Source organism: Psammomys obesus, unplaced genomic scaffold (genome assembly GCF_907164565.1).
Source record: "Psammomys obesus unplaced genomic scaffold, mPsaObe1.curated_primary_1811, whole genome shotgun sequence".
Classification (NCBI taxonomy): domain Eukaryota; kingdom Metazoa; phylum Chordata; class Mammalia; order Rodentia; family Muridae; genus Psammomys; species Psammomys obesus.
In genome coordinates, this window is record NW_026596147.1 from 2,085,187 (window position 1) to 2,103,646 (window position 18,460).

At 41.0% G+C, this 18,460-nt stretch overlaps 1 protein-coding gene and 1 long non-coding RNA gene across 2 annotated transcripts in view; one reads left to right on the forward strand and one right to left on the reverse strand.

The window, feature by feature from the left end:
- The window catches only part of Fgl1 (fibrinogen like 1), a 27,251-nt gene extending 24,792 nt beyond the window's left edge, over positions 1–2,459 (reverse strand). The window contains exon 1 of the mRNA XM_055593549.1: positions 1,591–2,459. The gene's annotated coding sequence lies outside the window, so the exon portion shown is untranslated. The remainder of the gene's footprint in view (positions 1–1,590) is intronic.
- Positions 1–10,280, forward strand: part of LOC129666441 (uncharacterized) — a 17,843-nt gene extending 7,563 nt beyond the window's left edge. The window contains exons 2-3 of the long non-coding RNA XR_008718580.1: positions 3,843–4,026; positions 9,960–10,280. This is a non-coding gene — a long non-coding RNA (uncharacterized LOC129666441). The remainder of the gene's footprint in view (positions 1–3,842; positions 4,027–9,959) is intronic.
- The last annotated feature ends 8,180 nt before the right edge of the window (positions 10,281–18,460 follow it).

Here is an 18,460-nt window from a genome sequence, read left to right on the forward strand (position 1 = left end):
AGAAAGAAAGAAAGAAAGAAAGAAAGAAAGAAAGAAAGAAAGAAAGAAAGAAAAGAATGTCATTTAGACCAACATGATCTGCAGGTTTAGGGAAATAAAATCATGGCATTTCCAAGCTGCTGACATTAAAGGGAAAGCATGGAGTTTTAAAGTTAATGTGATAATAGCCACTGTGGGGAAGCAGAATATTTTGCACTTTTTTTTCTTGTATCTTTATTGCTTTCTCCACATTTAAAAAAAAAAAAACAACAAAACTTGATAAGTGCTACAGTCACGGGAGGTCTGCAAGAGGGACAGTAGTGACATTAGCAGGAACTGCCACATTCGCCTCATGCTCTCTGTGCCAAGTGTAGCAAGAACAGTTATTCCTTTGCCTTTTACTGATGCTTAGGATCATACCCGTGGCCTCGCACATACCGAGAGCTGGCTTTACTAGTGAGCTCAATACCCCCTGCCATAGCAGTTAACTGCACTAACTTAGCCTCAACATCCTCCTAGGCTATCAACTGTTCCCTCTCACAAGTGAGGAAACAAGGCACAGAAGTTTAAGTGACTTGCCCAAGGTCACACAGCTAGCAAGAAGTGGAGCCAGAGTACAAAGGCAATCTGGCTCTGAATTTGTGATCCTCACTATGGAAGAGGGGGGTGATACTGTTAATCAAGGACTTTTTGTGTTCAAATCATTGTCCTGAAAGAAACCAGGAAAACCTAACCAGACAGTAAGGACAAAAGTTAGGGCCAAGGTCCTGTGGAGACATGCCCAAACTACAATATCTAGGATTTTGATTTTTGGGGGATTAGGGTCAAACAGTGTGGAAGAACTGTCATACAGGAAGGTCAGAAACACTTGGTGTGATGGCACAAGCCTGTATTGTCAGCACTCAGGAGTCTGAGGCAGGAAGAGTGCAGGTTCTAGGCTGGCACAGGCTACTTTCTCCTTATATATTGGAAGGGGGGCATCAGGGATAGAGGAAGAGAAAGGACAGGCAGGGAGGAAGTTGGTAATATAACTAAATTATTAAGGCTATGAAGCACGTATCTAGCATGGCAGAAGACATTCCCCACCTCTCCTCAAAAGATTTTTATAAAGTTAAAACTGTGATGTTTGCATGGTTGTATAAAACCTTGGAAATGAGAATCAGACCCGAAATCACTGGCTAAAAGAAGTGTAAGAAAGCAAAAACAAAAACACAACAAACAAATGAACAAACACACAAACAACAAAATAAGAGGAGCAGGTTGGTCCCAGTGTTAAAGCAATGAACCAGAAACAGAAAGATTGGAATGCATACTTCAAGGCAAGAGTATTTGTATATAGATAGGTTCTCATGTCAGGCTGACCTGGAACTGTAGTTTCTCCACATCCCAGTGTCTGGGATTACAGGCAATCAATACCACACTTACTGCATTCCTGTAATGAGCACTCTATCAACTGAGCTGTTTCTTCAGGCCCAGTGCCCAATGGCTTTTTGTTTTGCTATTTATTTTATGTGTGGGTGTTCTGTCTGACTGTAGGTTTGTGCATCATAGGTGCCTAGTGCCCGCAGAGGCACTAGAAGGTGGTGTTGGAATCCCAGGGACTTGACTTACAGAAGCTTGCGGGTGACCATTCCTGGGAATCAAACCTGGGTCTTCTGGAAGAGCATCAGGTGCTGTCATCCGATGAGCAACTCCAGCTCTGCCAATGAATGTTTTTGCTGTTGTTGCTTTGTTTATTTTTGAGACAGGGTCTTTCTTAACTATGTAACTCTGGGTGTCCTAGAACTATGTAGACTAGGCTGGCCTCCAACTCAGAGAAATCCACTGTCTATATCTCTCAAGTGCTGAGATTAAAGGCTTTCACTGCTATGCCTAGCTCCCAATGCATGGGTTTTAAAACAAGCTTCAGTGAACAAAACTGTGAGATCATTGAAGTTCACATCTCGTAGAAGCTGGGTTTATATGGCTCCCTTAAAAAGTCTCTGCACTAATGTGTTGTTGAATATTTATTTAACTCTTGAAGGCTCAACTAACCTGACTAGCCCCCCTACCCCCAATAATTGAGACAGAGACCTATTAATTTTTTGTTTGTTTGTTTTGCAAGACAGGGTTTCTATTTGTAGCCTTGGCTGTCCTCGACTCTTTGTAGACCAGGCTGGCCTCAAACTCACAGAGATCTGGCTGCTTCTGCCTCCTCAAATGCTGGGATTACAGGCCTGCACCACCACGCCTGGTAAGACTTATTAATTTACTTAAACAAGCCTTAGGACAATAACTGGGCAGGTGCAATTTAAATTAATTTACTAAGCTAGTCTGGCCACTTCCCAGGCGCATTCTCTAAAAGTTACTTGCCAATAAGTCATCTTATCTTGGCTGGATCTGCTCCATCATGCCATGTCCTCTTCTTCTCCTCCTCCCCTTCCTCTGCCCCAACTCACTCTGTCTCCCAGCCTCATGATCTCCACCTGAGACACCTGAAGCCCAGGAACCGAAGCTCCAGTAGTTGGCTGTTAGCAACTTTATTTAACCAACCAGAGAATATTGGGTAGCAAAGTTTACACAACGTCATTCAGGGTACGTGAGAATGTACTCTTCTGGACTGCAGCCAGACCTTGGAGGCCAGTATTTAGCATTTGAATACACAGCAACAGCAGACCAACCCCCAACACTAACTCAATACTTCCTTTCTCAAGGACTGTATGAAATAAGAAACCTAATATATTAATATAGAAAAAAGAGACATTGCCTTGTAACTTGTTGAGGTAGTTTACGTAGAAAACCGGCTAATTGTGGGTTGTGACTCTGAATTAAAAACCAAACAAGGAGACTTAAGGAACAGAGGACATTGTATAATTTAGGGGACTTTCTTTCTTTCTTTCTTTCTTTCTTTCTTTCTTTCTTTCTTTCTCTCTCTCTCTTTCTTTCTCCTTATAAAGTATATAATATTTTTAGAGGATTTTTAAAAATTTTAATTTTTTATATGAATCACAGTTTATTTACTTTGTATCCCAGCTGTAGGCCCCTCCCATATTCCCTCCCAATCACACTCACCATCTCCTTCCATGCCCCTCTCCAAGTCCACTGATAGGGGAGGTCCTGCTCCCTTTCCATCTGACCCTAGCCTATCAGGTCTCATCAGGACTGGCTGCATTATCTTCCTCTGGCCTGGCAAGGCTACTCCTCCCTCAGGGGTAGGTGATCAGAGAGCCAGCCACTGAGTTCATGTCAGAAACAGTCCTGTTCTCATTACTAGGGAACTCACTTGGATATTGAGCTGCCATGGGCTACATCTGCGCAGGGGTTCTAGGTTATCTCCATGAATGGTTCTTGGAGTCTCAGAAAAGACCCCTGGGCCCAGATTTTTTTGTTTCTGTTGCTCTCCTTGTGGAGTTCCTATCCCCTCCAGGTCTATCTTGCCTTCCTTTCTTTCTTTTTCTCTTTCTTCCTTTTTCTCTTTCTTTCTTTTTCTCTTTCTTTCTTTCCCTTCCTTCCTTCCTTTCTTTCTCTTTCTTTCTTATTTTGAGACAGGGTTTCTCTGTGTAGCCTTGGCTGTCCTGGACTCTCTTTGTAGAACAGGCTGGGTTTGAACTCACAGAGATCTGCCTGCCTCTGCCTCTGCCTCCCCAATTGCTAGGATTAGAGGTGTATGCCTCCATGCCTGGCTTGGGGACTTTCTTTTTAAGAAATGGTCGGACTCACTGTTTTTCTCTGGTCCAAGAACACTTTCACTGGGCAGAAGGTACAACTCCTTCAAGATCACCATTCTCTGACTCTAGGATGGGTCAGCTAAACAGTGGCAAATAAATACTTTCCTTCTCTTTTCTGGAGACTTCACCTAGAGAACTCTTGGTTTTATACATCAGACACAGGGCAGTTGTCATCTGAACCTGCTCAACTCTGCATTGTTCCTGCTGGATCGGATGCCTACCTGGAATGTGATATTTGAGCAAAGCCCATTGTGAAGGTTTCCTCTTCGTCTGTCCATCTTCTGCTGATTGAAAGTACAGCAGTGGCAGGTCGGCTCTCAGCCGCATCAAGTAGACCCAGGTAACCGATCTTCTCTCTCTTAGTGTATTTTCTGAGAATACAGTTCTCTCTTTAAAATTCTACTGATTTGTTTAGCACAGCACATAATGAGTTTCACTATGATATTTTCATTGTATTTTGCTCATATATAGCCCCCATTACCTTCCCTACTCCCCTTACACTTCCTGCTGGCCCCTTCTTTCTCTCCTGCTTTCATGTCATGTGTGTGTATCAAAAACTAGAGTCTGTGTGTGAGAAGAAAAAAGAAGTAATATTTGTTTTTTGTTTCCCACCTCCATTACTCTCGTTCCCTCTTCCTTATTAGTCCCTTCACCATGTAGTCCTCTTTATGCCTTTATGACTGGTGTGTGTAGTTTCAAATAGAGATTCCTTATGTGAGTAGGAACTTGCAATATTTGATATTTTGAGTCTGGCCTGTTTTGCTTAACATCATGCTCTCTGAACCTATCCATTTCCCTGCAACTTGTATAATTTTGTTCTTCTTAACTCTTGAATAAAGCGTGTGTGTGTGTGTGTGTGTGTGTGTGTGTGTGTGTTTGTGTGTGTGTGTGTGGTTTCTTTGTTAGCTCATCTGTTGCTAGACATATAGGCTGGTTCCATCCTAGCTATCATAAATACGAGCTGTACAGTTAAGGGATCATTGCTACATTTTACTGAAGACTGATATCTGCATTGTTTAGGAGGATCCATCATTGCTCACTTCAGCATTTTATCTCATTGGACATCAACTCTCTCATCTATAAAATTAAGTGATTGAACCAAATCACACATAAGACCCACTTCTCTTATTCATGTATTGCCTAATTGTTACTATTTACATAACGACAATAACAAAAACCTACCTCACTGTTTTAGGGTTACTATTGCTATGATGAAACAGCATGACCAAAAGCAAGGTAGGAAGGAAAAGGGCCATTTGACTTACACTTTGACATTGCTGTTCACTGAAAGAAGTTAGGACAAGAATTCAGACTGGAGACAGGAACTGATGCAGAGGTCATGGATGGGTGCTGCTTACTGGCTTGCTTCTCATGGCTTTCTCAGCCTGCTTTCTTATAGAACCGGGGACTACCAGTCTAGGGATGGCTCCACCCACAATGGACCGTGCCCTCCCCAACCAATTGCTAGTTAAGAAAATGTTCTAAAGGTTTGCCCACAACACAACCTCATGGAGGTGTTTTCTTAGCCAAGGTTGCCTCCTTTCAGGTGACTAGAGCTGGTGTCAAGTTGACCTAAAACAAGCCAGCACACTCACCTTATAAGATATATGTACACACACACACACACACACGCACACACATATCACAGATTTTCATAGGTAACGAAAGAACAATGATAAATTGTGCGTGTAAGTGATCAAGGTAAAAGCCTTGAATACAGAGCCCTGTGGATGACCCTTTCACTGCCCCCCCGGTGCTCTTTGCAGACAATGACAGAGCTGTAATCCTCAGCTGAAACCCCTATATTATTGTCTGAAATCCTAATTGCTTGCTGGGCTCCTGGCCCACTCTGGGAGCTAGGGAGCTGCCCTGATCCCTTAAATGTGTTGCTGGTGCATCAGGTGGAAGCTTTGTTCTGTTTTGAGACAAGGTCTCAGGTAACCTGGGCTGGCCTTGAATCCCACCCCATCCTCTTGCCTTTACTTTCCAAGTGCTGAGGTTACAAGAGATCAAATCTCTCATTGAGATGTTTTTGAACATGCTTTATCCTTACTTTTTTTCTTGCCTCATAAAAAGGGGCAAAACTTCTATCTCCCCAGCTAAGATGAAAATAAAACCTGGTAACATCATTATCAGCATAGTAAAGGTAAAACACTTCAGAGTTATGCAGAGAAATATTGCTGTTTTATTTCCACAAGGTTTCTGTTTCAGAATATAATCTGTGCTTTACTTTTATGTAATAAGAGCTCATTAAAAGGTCACATACCAGAAACAAAAATTTTCACCTTACAAGAAATATATTTCTTCCCTTAGCTGAAATTAAATTGTTGTCAAAACCCTCCTAATAAATCTGAGAAATTAACTCCACACTTTATCTCTGCTTTCTCTCCAAAATCCACAAAAATTAAGATAATGAAACAAAAAGATAAACTGGCAATACCATTTGTGTTTTACAAATGATATATGAGACAAAAGATTACAAGTGGTAGCTGGGCCCAATGTCTCATGGCTTTAATCCCAATGCTTTTCAGAATAAGGTTCAATATAGCCACAAAAAATTGAAGATCACAGTTATGACAGAAAATAAGACTCCTCCCTCACTCAGCTGCAGTTTCTACCCTCTTCATTTATACACTGCTCACCCTTTGCCCTTCTTATTTTAGAACTAAGAGAATTTGATCTGGAAAGCATTTTCCTTTAAGGCTACCAAGAACACTGGAAGGAAGAAGACATGATTAAAAAAAAAATAAATGAAAACATGCATGATAAAGAGGGAGACCAGGACTGAAGAGATGGTTCAGGCCACAAAGTGTGTGCGTGTCCTACAAACACAAAGCACCAGAGTGTGAACCCCAAAACCCAAGCATAAAAGAGGTGGGGTGCACTAAAAAAATCTAGGCATGGTGACATGCAGCTGTCATCCTAGCATTGTAGAGGCGAGAGCAGGTGGATGCCTGCGGCTTGCAGGGTAGTCAGTTTAGCCTACATGGCCAGATTAACTACCATCAAAAAGGGAAAAATCTGCCTGGTTCTCCCTGTTTGCCTGAACAAGAAGAATGTAATAAAATAACAACAACAATAATGTTACTAAACATTTGCCAGGTTTCCAAGAAATATAATTTCCTCTTCCACAAAGCCCATGTCCTCTCCAGCACTCTAGTTAAGATACAATGAACCGATTACTTAGGACTTCAGTGTCTCACTTAGTTGAACTTTTGCTTTCTCTCTGATTGCACAACTTAGAGTTTATTAGTTACCTAAAAGGAAAAAATTTAAATGTCTTTTCTCAGTCCACTGGTTTTTTTTTTTGTTTTTTTTTTTTTTGTTTTTTACAAAAGCTAAAAAAAACAGTTTGTTTTAATTTTCCTGTATAAAAGATTTTGAAATTGTGTATGTTATGCTTCTGAACAGCACCATCTTTCTCCTCATAAAATCACATCATTATTTTTTCCCCACCAAATAAAGGTTAAATTCTAATCAAACACACATTTTATTTTATTTTATTTTATTTTTTGACATTTAACACATGAAACAGAATTTCAGCTTTCCTGTGTAAAATATCTGTTGGGGATAAAAAAAGAAAAGAAAAAAGAGCACATGGTCAGTGAAACCACATTCTAAGACATGCCTTTAAAACAATAATGATATTATTATTAAGGATTACCAAACAACTTCTGCACTTGCCATATGGCAGGGAATATGCAAAAAGAATAAAAAGTAAACAAGCCCAAACTGGTCTCAACCTGCTTTGTGTTTGCACTCAGTTGTCCATTAAGAATTTTTAATCTTGGTATTATTGATATTTGTGGCTTAAACCATTTTTTGTCGGTGGTTCTTCTGTGGCGGCCGTATTAGGTGTGGCAGGATTTAACAGCACTCCTGGCTCCTCTCTCCTGGCTCCTTTTAACATCACTCCCCTGATGTGCCAACCAAAATGAACCCAGATGTTGCCAAGTGGTCCCGTAAGGGTCAAGACAGCCCTTAGCTGAAAACCACTGACTTATGGTCATCTCTATTTAAGAAAAAAAAAAAAAGTCTATGTATGTGCATAAATGTATATGTGTGAGAGAGAGAGACAGATAGACAGAGGCAGAGCAGAGAAAGGCTGTTGAAACAAAAAAAAGAATATATGACATATGCTTTAATTCTACTTAGTAATGATGTGTCTGCTCTTTAAAAACATGTTTGTGGCCAGGCTGTGTGGTAGTGTATGCCTTTAAGTCAGAAGTGAGCAGAATTCTCTGAGTTTGAGGCCAGCCTGGTCGACAAACTGAGTCCAGGACAGCCAAGACTACACAGAGAAACCCTGTCTAGAAAAACCAAATATATATAAATTTGTGGCTGTGCATGGTAGTGCAAGCCTTTCATCCCAGCACTGGGGAGGCAAAGACAGATGGATGTCTGTGATTTCAAGGCCACCCTGGTCTTGAAATAGCGAGTTTCAGACAAGTCAGGGATACACAGCTGATGCTGTTTCAAAAACAAAATGAAATTCTCATTTCGAAATGTTATGTTTGCACTTGAGTGGCTTCACCAATAACTAGAACTCTCAAGAAAAGCAAAGGCTACCTGCTACACATGTGCAGAACCAAGAGTGAGTGTTACAGAGTAAGGGACTCCTCTAGGATGGAAGTGTTTTGAGTTGTTTTTTTGTTTTTGTTTGTTTTCTTTTTGTTTTTTCCTACTTTCTCAGTAGAGTCACTGAAAATTCTCAATTTTCATAATTCAAAATTCTAGAATCCTTTTTGTGTCTGCCATCAGCAAAGAAAGATTCTGAAATATTGAGGCCCAGTTACAGTGATGTCCACATAGACTGTTTTGTTTTGTTTTGCTGACCGACATCATCTTGACATCTAGAGCAAAAATAAGATTTTTGGGGCAAGCCACTAGATAAATAACAGACCTAATTAGAGACCGACACAGGCTTTGTCTGGGTAGGCAAACACTCAACTGACTGAACTACAACACTAGCCAGAGATTACTTTTTTAAATGATCAGCTGTGGTTGATATAATCAACACCAACAAAAATGGGACATATTTAGAAAAGTGGACATATTAATTCCTCTCTCACTATGTCTGGAACCAAAGACTTGCACCTCGTAAGCAAATTGGAAATCCTCTGCCTCATTCTTGGGGATTAGGGGACCCAGTGTCGGAGTGATGGAGATGAATATCCTCTTATCAGGATCTATTAAGGCCTTATGTCATTTTTATTTCCTCTGATGATGGCATGAGATAGAAGCCATTCCCAAGCCTTTCTAGCTCTTTCTGAACTGTTGCTGGATGGTTTAACATAGCTGTTCTGGCCCAAACTCCTCTCCAAGCTGACTGATTCAAACTGGCTTCTCTTGGCTTCTGACTGAATTGCCCTGCCTGGCCTCAAACTAATTCTGGCAATATGTTTTAATCTTCTCATTCTCTAGCTCATTCTGTCTTCACCTTTTTTTCTAGCTTATTTTCTCTGTAACCTGTCTCTGTAAAACTGTCCTGATTGAAAAAACAAAAACAAAACAAAACAACCAAACAGAAAAAACAAAACCTAAAAACTTCACCATCTCTCCCTGCATTGCTCTTAAGTAGTCTTTCTTTCCTGTCCTGGTCTCATGAGAGTTGGGCATATCCTGTCTCATTCTGTCAAATCTTTCTCTGATTCATTACTTTGTCTGCTCACTTTCAATCATGGCTGCTTCCTTCTATATACAAACTTTATCTTCATTGTTTGGGATTAAAGATATGTACTAAGGCTGTGTCTGTATTCCAGCCAGACATACTGTAACCCAGAATGTGTCTACATTCCAGCTAGATTCTTTGCGAGAGCAGTCATGTAGTTGGGAGTAAAATTCCTCTAAACTGTATGTATTTCAGTATTCAGAGAAAACAATAATTTCTTAGAATTCCACATAGGGGTGGGATCACACTGATTGGTGTGGGGACAGAAGAATGGCACTTATTTTTGCAGTAGGTCTGGCTGGAAAATTCTACAAGTGAAGTTAAGAGAACAAAAATCTTCTGTTAGTGCAGAAGGACTTAAACATTTGAAATTCTTGCTAGTACTCCAGGGAGAAAGGAATGAAATAGGAAGGCATGAACTAGGGGCAAACGGAAGAGAGTATGAAGGAAGAAGACTCCATGAAATTCACTGAGAAACACAGCTGCTTCAGCAGTTCTGGGTCACAGTCAGAGATAGTGAACAGGTTAGTGAATATTCATTTTGGAGATGTTTACTGAAGTTTACATCCACTTTCTCTTCTTCCCTTTCTTTCTCCCTTGAGCTCTACATTTTCAGGGAAATTCTACTGTACAAAGATGCCTTGTGTCCATGGTATTCTGAGAAAATAATGAAAAAAGAGGCCGTTTGAATTTGGAAAAGATGAAGGATAAACAAATGAGCAACAACGAAGCTTCACTTGAGAAAAATCACAAGAAGTCAACATAAGCCAGAGAAAACAGAAAAACATGGACTCTAAGGACTTAGACGGTGGGGGCTGGAAAGATGGCTCTGAGGTTAAGAGCACTTCTGCTGGCTGCTCTTCCAGAGGTCCTGAGTTCAATTCCCAGCAACCACATGGTGGCTCAGAACCATCTATAATGAGATCTGGTGCCCCCTTCTGGCCTGCAGAGATATATGCAGGTAGACATTGTATATGTAAATAAGTAAATAAATAAATTTAGAAGGTGTCAGTAAGTGGGATTTGGCTTTGTACTTTGAAGCTGTGGAAACCTTCAGGTAGATAAGGTTTGAGCAGTGTTAGTAAGGCATGTACATTTCCCAAGCTACAACTTACATGTTTCTTAAAAGCTCCCTTGTATGGTCTTGGACAAGCTTAATCTCATTCACTTCAGACAGTTTAAGAGTTTCTCTTTGACTTAGGAATTTCACAACATTTCTGGGGCTTGGAGGGATGAGGTTGGTACTGTACCACTCTACCCCCTCAGTTCCTGCCACAGTCACCTGACCCTAGGCACCAATCCACATACATTGCTACTGAGTTTCCCTTGTCTTTTACAGAGGTGAAGGGCAAGCATCAAGTTCTGTTCCTTTCACACCAACATCGTCGCTTTGACTCCTCCCAACTGTGAGAATTAGGAACGACTCTGTGCTCTTTTTATTTTCTTAATATCTGACATTTTATCTTTCACTTCTGGTATTTCTGAGTGTGTCAGTTCTTCATGAGGGAAGGCATTAGTCTGTCTAGTTTGAGTAGGGACAAACAAAATATTTAAGGAAATACATGATACAAGTTAATACTCATATTGTATAATATTTTGGTTTTATATTCCCTTTTTTTCTTATTTTTTGAGACAGGGTCTCACTACATAGTTCTGGATGTCTTGGAACTCAACATGTAGACCAGGCTGGCCTCAAATTTACAGAGATCCACCTGCGTCTGTCTCCTGAGTGTTGGGATTAAAGACCCGTGTCAGCACACCCAGCTCATATTCCTTTTCTTTATCTCAAAATAATCCTTATAAAGTAACACCCTGCAACACATCTTGGATAGCTTGCCCTATCACAGCATCCTCAGCTTTTAACCCTAGAAATTCAGTTCTTTTCTGGCAAAGAAAGAGCATCCAAACTTTTACCTGTTTAATCTGTGTTTATTCATGTGTTATCATTTCTGTGACTTTAGACTTCATCATGGCAAGAGAGATGCAGTGTGGGAGCCTTTCTATGGAAAAAAGAAAAAAGAAAATGTGGCATTCACAGCTACTCCTAAGTAATGTAGTGCCTCTTTTATGGCTCAGTTAGTGCCCTCCAGGTTGTACATTTCTCCACCAGCTGGCACTTATTTGAAAGCACACACCAAACCTACAGATCTCATTTATTTAGACAAAGATAGTTTTCTAGACCAGATTTACTATTTTTTTTGAAACCAAACTACTCTCTTACAACTACAGCAAATCTGAGTCCTTTCCCCCTCCCTACAGTTTTGTTTTCAACAACATGGTTTTAAGAGTAAGAAACAGAGGGTTCACTTTCATGTCATTAACACTTTTTCTTAGGAGACACACTATCACCTCTATTCTCATATTCTTAGTTTTCTCATCACGTTACCTAATCTATTTAACTAAAAATATACATTTAAGGGGGAGAGATGGCTCAGGGGATAAGAGCACTGTCTGCTCTTCCAGAGGTCCTGAGTTCAATTCCCAGCAACCACATGGTGGCTCACAATCATCTATACTGGAATCTCTAGTATGCTCTCATACACCAACTAAATAAATAAAATCTTTTTTAAAAGCTACATTTAGTTATAACACACACTTTCATGCTGTAGGGATGATTAGAGACTAGAAATGGACTTACCCCCATGTAGTCTTTTGTTTACTGTTACTTGTGTCCCTATAATTTGACCCTAAGAAGTGCACATTCCACATATGATTGCAACTAATAAATAGGATGAATAAAGTCATATAACCCCTCCCCCCAAGAAGACACACAAGGGAAATATAAAAAAATGCATGGGAGTTACAACTCCATAGAAGCAAAGCTAGAGAAAGGTGGACAAAATACAAACATGGCTAGAATTAGAATCACAAGGATTATAATTATGGAATGAGTGATTTTTTTTTAGAGAAATCGGCACAAATTGGTTATGAATAAGTAGGTAACTCAACTGGTATTAATATTAATATTTCATTTTGAGAACAGCAGTTAGATTCCTCTGACTCTGGTGATGAAGAATCTGAACCGGGCAGTAAGGAGAGATGCCATGGTAATCTGATAGAAGGGAAACAGAGAAGGGTTTCAGAGGTCTCGAGACAACATTAATTATGCATGTGGATCAGATCTAATTAGTCAATATAGTCATACAATTGGTTCAATTATTTATGCTGACAGAGTTTTTTTCCATAGAAAGAGATACACAAGCAAATCATAATACGATTTTTCTTTTCTTTGCAGAGACGAGATCAGTGCTTTTGAGCTAGGAGTGATTTTCTTATCTATTTCTCTGATCTAGGGGATACTTGGTAATCAAAGTCAGAAGAACCTTTGGTTTCCATCACTGGGAAGGTAGCTGTCCTAGGTACCCTGTGAGTAGAGGCCAAAGGGTGCTGTGAAGTATGCTGCGATATACAGAATAGCCATACCCACCCTAAAACAAAAGCACAACACATACACAAAACACACACACACACACACACACACACAATCAGGCCAGCAAGACAGCTCAGTCTATAAAAGCCTTGCTTCCAGCCTAAAAAGCCAAGTTTATCCTTAGAAGCCACATAGTGAAAGAAAAAAAAAAAAAAAAAAAAAAACCCTAAGAGTTGCCCTCTGACCTGAATGCATACACATGTTCCAAACAAACAAAAAAATACAAATAAAAAACAACCTCAAGAATCATTAAATGCAAAATGTTGATAGTGACATAATTAAGAAACTTGGAATTAGATGAAATCAGAAGTAACTGTCTAAACTGAACTAAAGCATAAGAACTAGGTCAGAGGTCTTCATTTAGTATCTTGTTTGGTGTGGCCAATATCATCTTTCGTTATGTTATCCACTAAAGTAATTTAAAATGTAATGTAGTTTTTTAGTATATTTCATAATTACTTTTAAATTCTACGTAGGCTTTGCATTTATTTATATTAATAGATAAATCTCAGAAAGATAATGTTCATGAACAAAGCAAATCATATAAGTATACTATTTATATCAAATTTGAAAATAAAACAACATTTATTCATAAATGTACATAGTTTTATGTAGAAAGTGAAATAACGATAATAATCAATCGGGGATAGTATTTATGTTTGCAAAGATGAGTGATTTTGTAGGAAAGAATGGGAGTTCTTGACATAGTAATTCAATTTTTAAAAAAATGAATTCTTAAGGGATTTTATTATTTTAGCTTATCACATACTTTTTATTTATTTTTTGTGTTGCACCAAAAAAAATACATAATAAGACAATAACATTCTGTTATAACGGGCTAATGGATACTGAAGACGTTTCCCCTACGTTCTATCACCATCTGCAGGTTAAACTAGTCATTGCAGAGAATTGTTTTTTTTTTGTTTTCAAACAAAAACAAAAGTAAACTAAGAATCAGCAAAATAAATGAAATCTACAAGGAATTGGGAATACGTACAGAAGTACAAAAGGCAAGGTTTCAGCTACAGACATAATCTGTTGTTAGTAAACATTCAAAATATATTTTAAAATACAAACACTATAAACACAAAATGTTATATTGTAAGTACCATTGGACCAGGGTCCTACTACATATTAAGAAACAGAAACATGATTTTGGGAGGTTTTTTGGTTTTTGTTTGTTTGTTTTTGCACGCCTGTAATCCCAGCACTCTGGAAGGTAGAGGCAGGCAGATGTCTGTGAGTTTGAGACCAGCCTGGTCTACAAATTGAGTCCAGGACAGCCAAGCCTACACAGAGAAACCCTGTTTCAAAAAGGGGGAAAAAAAGCCAAAAAACAAAAACAAAACCAAAACAACAAAAACAAAAACAAAAACAAACTAGAAAAAGAAAAAAGAAAAAAAGAGAAGAGAAGAAAGAAAACTGGTAGTATTTTACCTATCATGACAACTAACTTTGATAATGGAAACCTGAGTACTGAATTGCATTCATTTATAACTCCCTAACACCAAACCAGATACCAACTCTTTTTTTGTTCCCTTTTCTTCTTTTCCTAGTTTATACTAAGCATGGCCACAAAGTTAAAGTCTCAACAATTTCATGTTCAGTCTGGAAGACAATGCCTAATAGTCCCCCTGACACACAAAGGATGGGAACAAGAACATAAGTTCAAGGCCAGCCTGCCAAAGAAGAAATAAGAAGAGAAAGAGGAGAAAGAAAAACAAGAGCTGGAGACACAGCTGTAGAACAGTACTCGCCTAGGACACTAGGTTCTTTCTCCAGAACTTCAAAAACAAAACAACAACAAAAACCTCTTCCAAAGCCCCAAATAGTTTTACATGCCCTGCAGAACAAAGTCCAACCTCTTCAGATGGGTAGTTAAGCTTTTCTAAACCTTGGACCCAACCTGTTGCTCAGACTTAACTTCTTCGACCTCTGCTGTGTGGCACCTCACATGAATCTCCGCTTCATCCAGTCTGTCTTCTGTGTTGGCCATTGCTTATTCTGAATATGCTATGTATTCCTGGCATAATCCATTCCTTTCCACAACAGCCTGCCATTTATACCCCTGAATATTTCAACAAATGTGTTCAGTCTTTCTCCTAAACGTGGACTGTTGAAATTCAGTTCTCAGGTGTGGTTCAGTATCCTCTGCCTTTGTTTCCCACTCGTGAATTTACAGATGGCTCCAAAATTTCATTTTACATAAAAATCTAGAAATACTATTATTTTTGAGATAATATAGACCAGCACTCCTAAATTACTAAAGCATTTTCTGCCTATATAATTATTTGGCATAATCAGATATTACCAATACCAAGCTGATTTATTTCTTTATATACAAGCTAAATTTTTGGAAGTCAGAATAATTTTACAGCCTCTCAGGGTAAAGAGGAGCTGTTGTTGTTTTGTTTTCCTCATTCACTATGAAGATTGGGACGCTGGTATTTTAGTTTGAGGAATGGTTTTAAAATATATAGTATTTTTATTAATTCTTTGAGTTTCATGCAATGTGTATGATCACATTTACACACACCTCGACTCCTGGCCTTAGTGCCTCCAAGATCTACTCTACCCTCTACCACTCCCAACTTCATAACCTCTTAAAAAACAACAACAACAACAACAACAAAACAAAACAAAGTTACAAAGGCCAAGTTCAAGTCCAGTCCGTATAGGCAACTTAGAGAGACCCAGATCCAAATGAAGCGTGAAGATACATCAGTGTTAGAGTGCTTGCCTAGCATGTGGAAACATCCTCGGTTCAATATCTACAACTAGGCTGGATATGTAGCTCAGTTGACAGAATGTTTGCCGAGCAGGCAAGAATGCTTGGGTTTGATTCCCAGCAATGCACACCTCAGCATTCCAGAGGCAGTAGGATCTGAGGTTAAAGAGAGTTGAGGCCAGCTTGGAATACATGAGACACTGCCTCAAAAATGAAATAAAACGCATACACAAGAATCATTACATTGATGGGTGAACCTGGACGCAGTAGTACATTGCAGTGGGCTGGAAGAATTTTCTTTACTGTGGTGCTGAGATAGTTGTACTATTTTGTTTTGTAAACAATTGGTAATTGTAGGGAACATTTTGGGTGGAAACACAAAACCTTTTTTTTTTTTCCCACTTACATTATCTTACATTTAAAAATCCCATCCCATAATTACAAACTGTCTAAAAACAATGTGCACGCATGCAACTAAAATTGACAGGTATTCTATCTTCGGAGTCTGGCATACTGAAAGCCTCCCAACTTTATTGAGTTTTTGTTTTGTGATGTTTAAAAGTCATCATTTGTCAATTTACTAACCTTAATATAGCTGTTAGCAAGAATATAAATTATGAAGGAATTCAAAGACTACTGCAAGTTTTCAGAGAAAACTTCACGAGATTGAATTCTGCTTAAAACTACCTGTTTCTACCCAAAAAAGATACGGGACAAGGTTCCATGTGGCGATGATCATTGGCAATTAGTTATGGTTCTTCCACCGAATAATCACATATGACTCGCGGCTAACTTCAGTCCTGAGGGTTTAATCTCCTCGTTAAAGTTAGGCGTTAGATTGTAAAGGCCCGTTTCCTTCTCGACAGGACTATGGGTAGGAACGGGCTACAAAAGATCCTAGGGTTTCCAGTCTTTCTACCTCCATCTGGAGTTGATGCCTCTACGGAAAACTAGAAAGAGCTGCGATTTTTCTCGAGGGAGCTAACGCACTTACTACACTTTCTCACAGGCCTCAAGTCTTAACACAGAGGACCTATCTGGAAGGCGCACAGTCTGCTGGGACTTGTAGTTCCGTATCCTTTGACTACCGGGTTGCGTGGGCATTCTGGGATATGTAGTCTCGGGTTGTTCGTTTGAGTAAATCCGTTCCTGACTAGAGGGCCGTAAGTGACACCACAGACTCCTGCGCGTCACGTGACTCCGGTCCTGAGCGCCGGGAGTTCGCAGTGCGGCTCCGGCCCCGCCGAGTTCTCGCCCTCCAGCGCGGCCGTTGCCGAGGAGACGGCGCACGTCTCGCCGAGCGTTGCCCCCCTCCGCGGCTCCCCCGCCCCTCTTCTCCCACCACAATGAGGCCCTAAGATGGCGGTGGCTGCGGCGGTTGGCGCCTAGTAGTTCATGTAGAGGAGGCGGCCATTGGGCTTTGGGCAGTCCGGGGAACCTGTGGGCCTTCCCGCCGCGGTCTTCGAGGAAGAACCGCTGCTGGTGGCGGCTCCCGGTGGGGGGTCCCGCCCGCCACTCCGCCCTTGGCAGGAGGGGCCGCTTCATTTACAGGTAATGCCTGCGCGTCTGCGGCCCTTGGCAACGGCCGGCTGGAGAGCAGGGTGCTGCAAGGCCCGGGTCGTGCCGGGCCCGGCCACGCCTGCCCTTTTTGGCTCCGCGAGCCTCGTCCCCCTCAGGCTGACATCGGTTCCTCTCAGCACTGACTGACACCGTCCGTCTCTCTGGGGACGCGCCGGCGCCTGCACGGTCTCCCGCGGTGCCCAGGTGCTCTAGAGATGCCCCCTCGGGGTGGGGGGAAAGCTGGGGTGTAGTTGGGGGGGTGAGCTCTCAAAGGGGACAGGCCACGGCGGCCCGAGGCCCCGGGATCCCCCCCCCGCCAGATTCCATCCTCTCAGCCCCCCCCCCCGGGACCCCCCTCCGGCGGCCCGAATCTTGGCGGGGAGCATCTGCGGCCGGGGAGCCGGGAGGGGGGGGTGGTCCTCGCTTTTGCTTTTCCTCCCGGAGCAGAAAGGCCCCGGTAGGCGTTCCCCGACTCCAGCTCGGGACTTCTGGCCCGGAGAATGTTCATATGATTATCCGTCTCCGCGCCCCTCCCACTGCCCCTGCTCCGTCGCGTCCTCCAGATCCGGGGGCAGCCAGCGAGCGCTCCAGTGGGCTTTCGGGCCGCGTTGCCTGCTTGGCAGAAACTGCGGTTTGGGATTAAGTGTTAGGCCCCGGTGGGGCGCTTACTTGAACCAACTTTCCTTCTCGAGGCCCGCCCCTGCGCAGCTCGCTTTGAGGGAAAAAAAAAGGTATTTCATGGCTGTTTTAGAATTGTATTGTGTGAAGTACGGATAACAAACAGATCGTGTTTTGGCGCTAGAAGAAGCGGGCTTTCCGGGGGCCCCTGCCTCCCCCGCCCCACAACCGCTTTCTAGACCCCGCCTTCTGTGCGCTCTGGTTACCAGAGCCCGAGTTTAAGAGCTCATGTGCACCTGCTTCTGCCTTTTCCCTATCACCTTCCTGGGCAGGGCTACTGGCTGTTGTTGATACTGAACTTTGCAGTTGAAGGTACACCTCATAAACGTAGTGAAAAAAAATCTCATGAATAAGACTTTTTAAAAAAAAATAGAGTAACAAGTTCTTGAATAGTTTGAGTAACAGGTATTTAATAACTTAATTAGGAATGTAAACTTTCTTCATGGGTCTTTAAATGGTGATTGAGGCTATTTTTTTTTTTATTATATTCCTTAATTGTTTGGAAGTATCTAAGAGATTTGGGTTATCTAAACATCTTTGTTAAGGTAAACTGAGTTAAAAATTGTTTATAAATTACATATTTTTATTATCTGAACTATTAGGTTATAATTTTAGTGTTTGTTTTCTGTAGTTCAAAGTATAAGAATTTACTGGTGATTTTTTTTTTTTTTTTTTTTTTTACGGTAGCAGGTGACTGCTTTGAACTG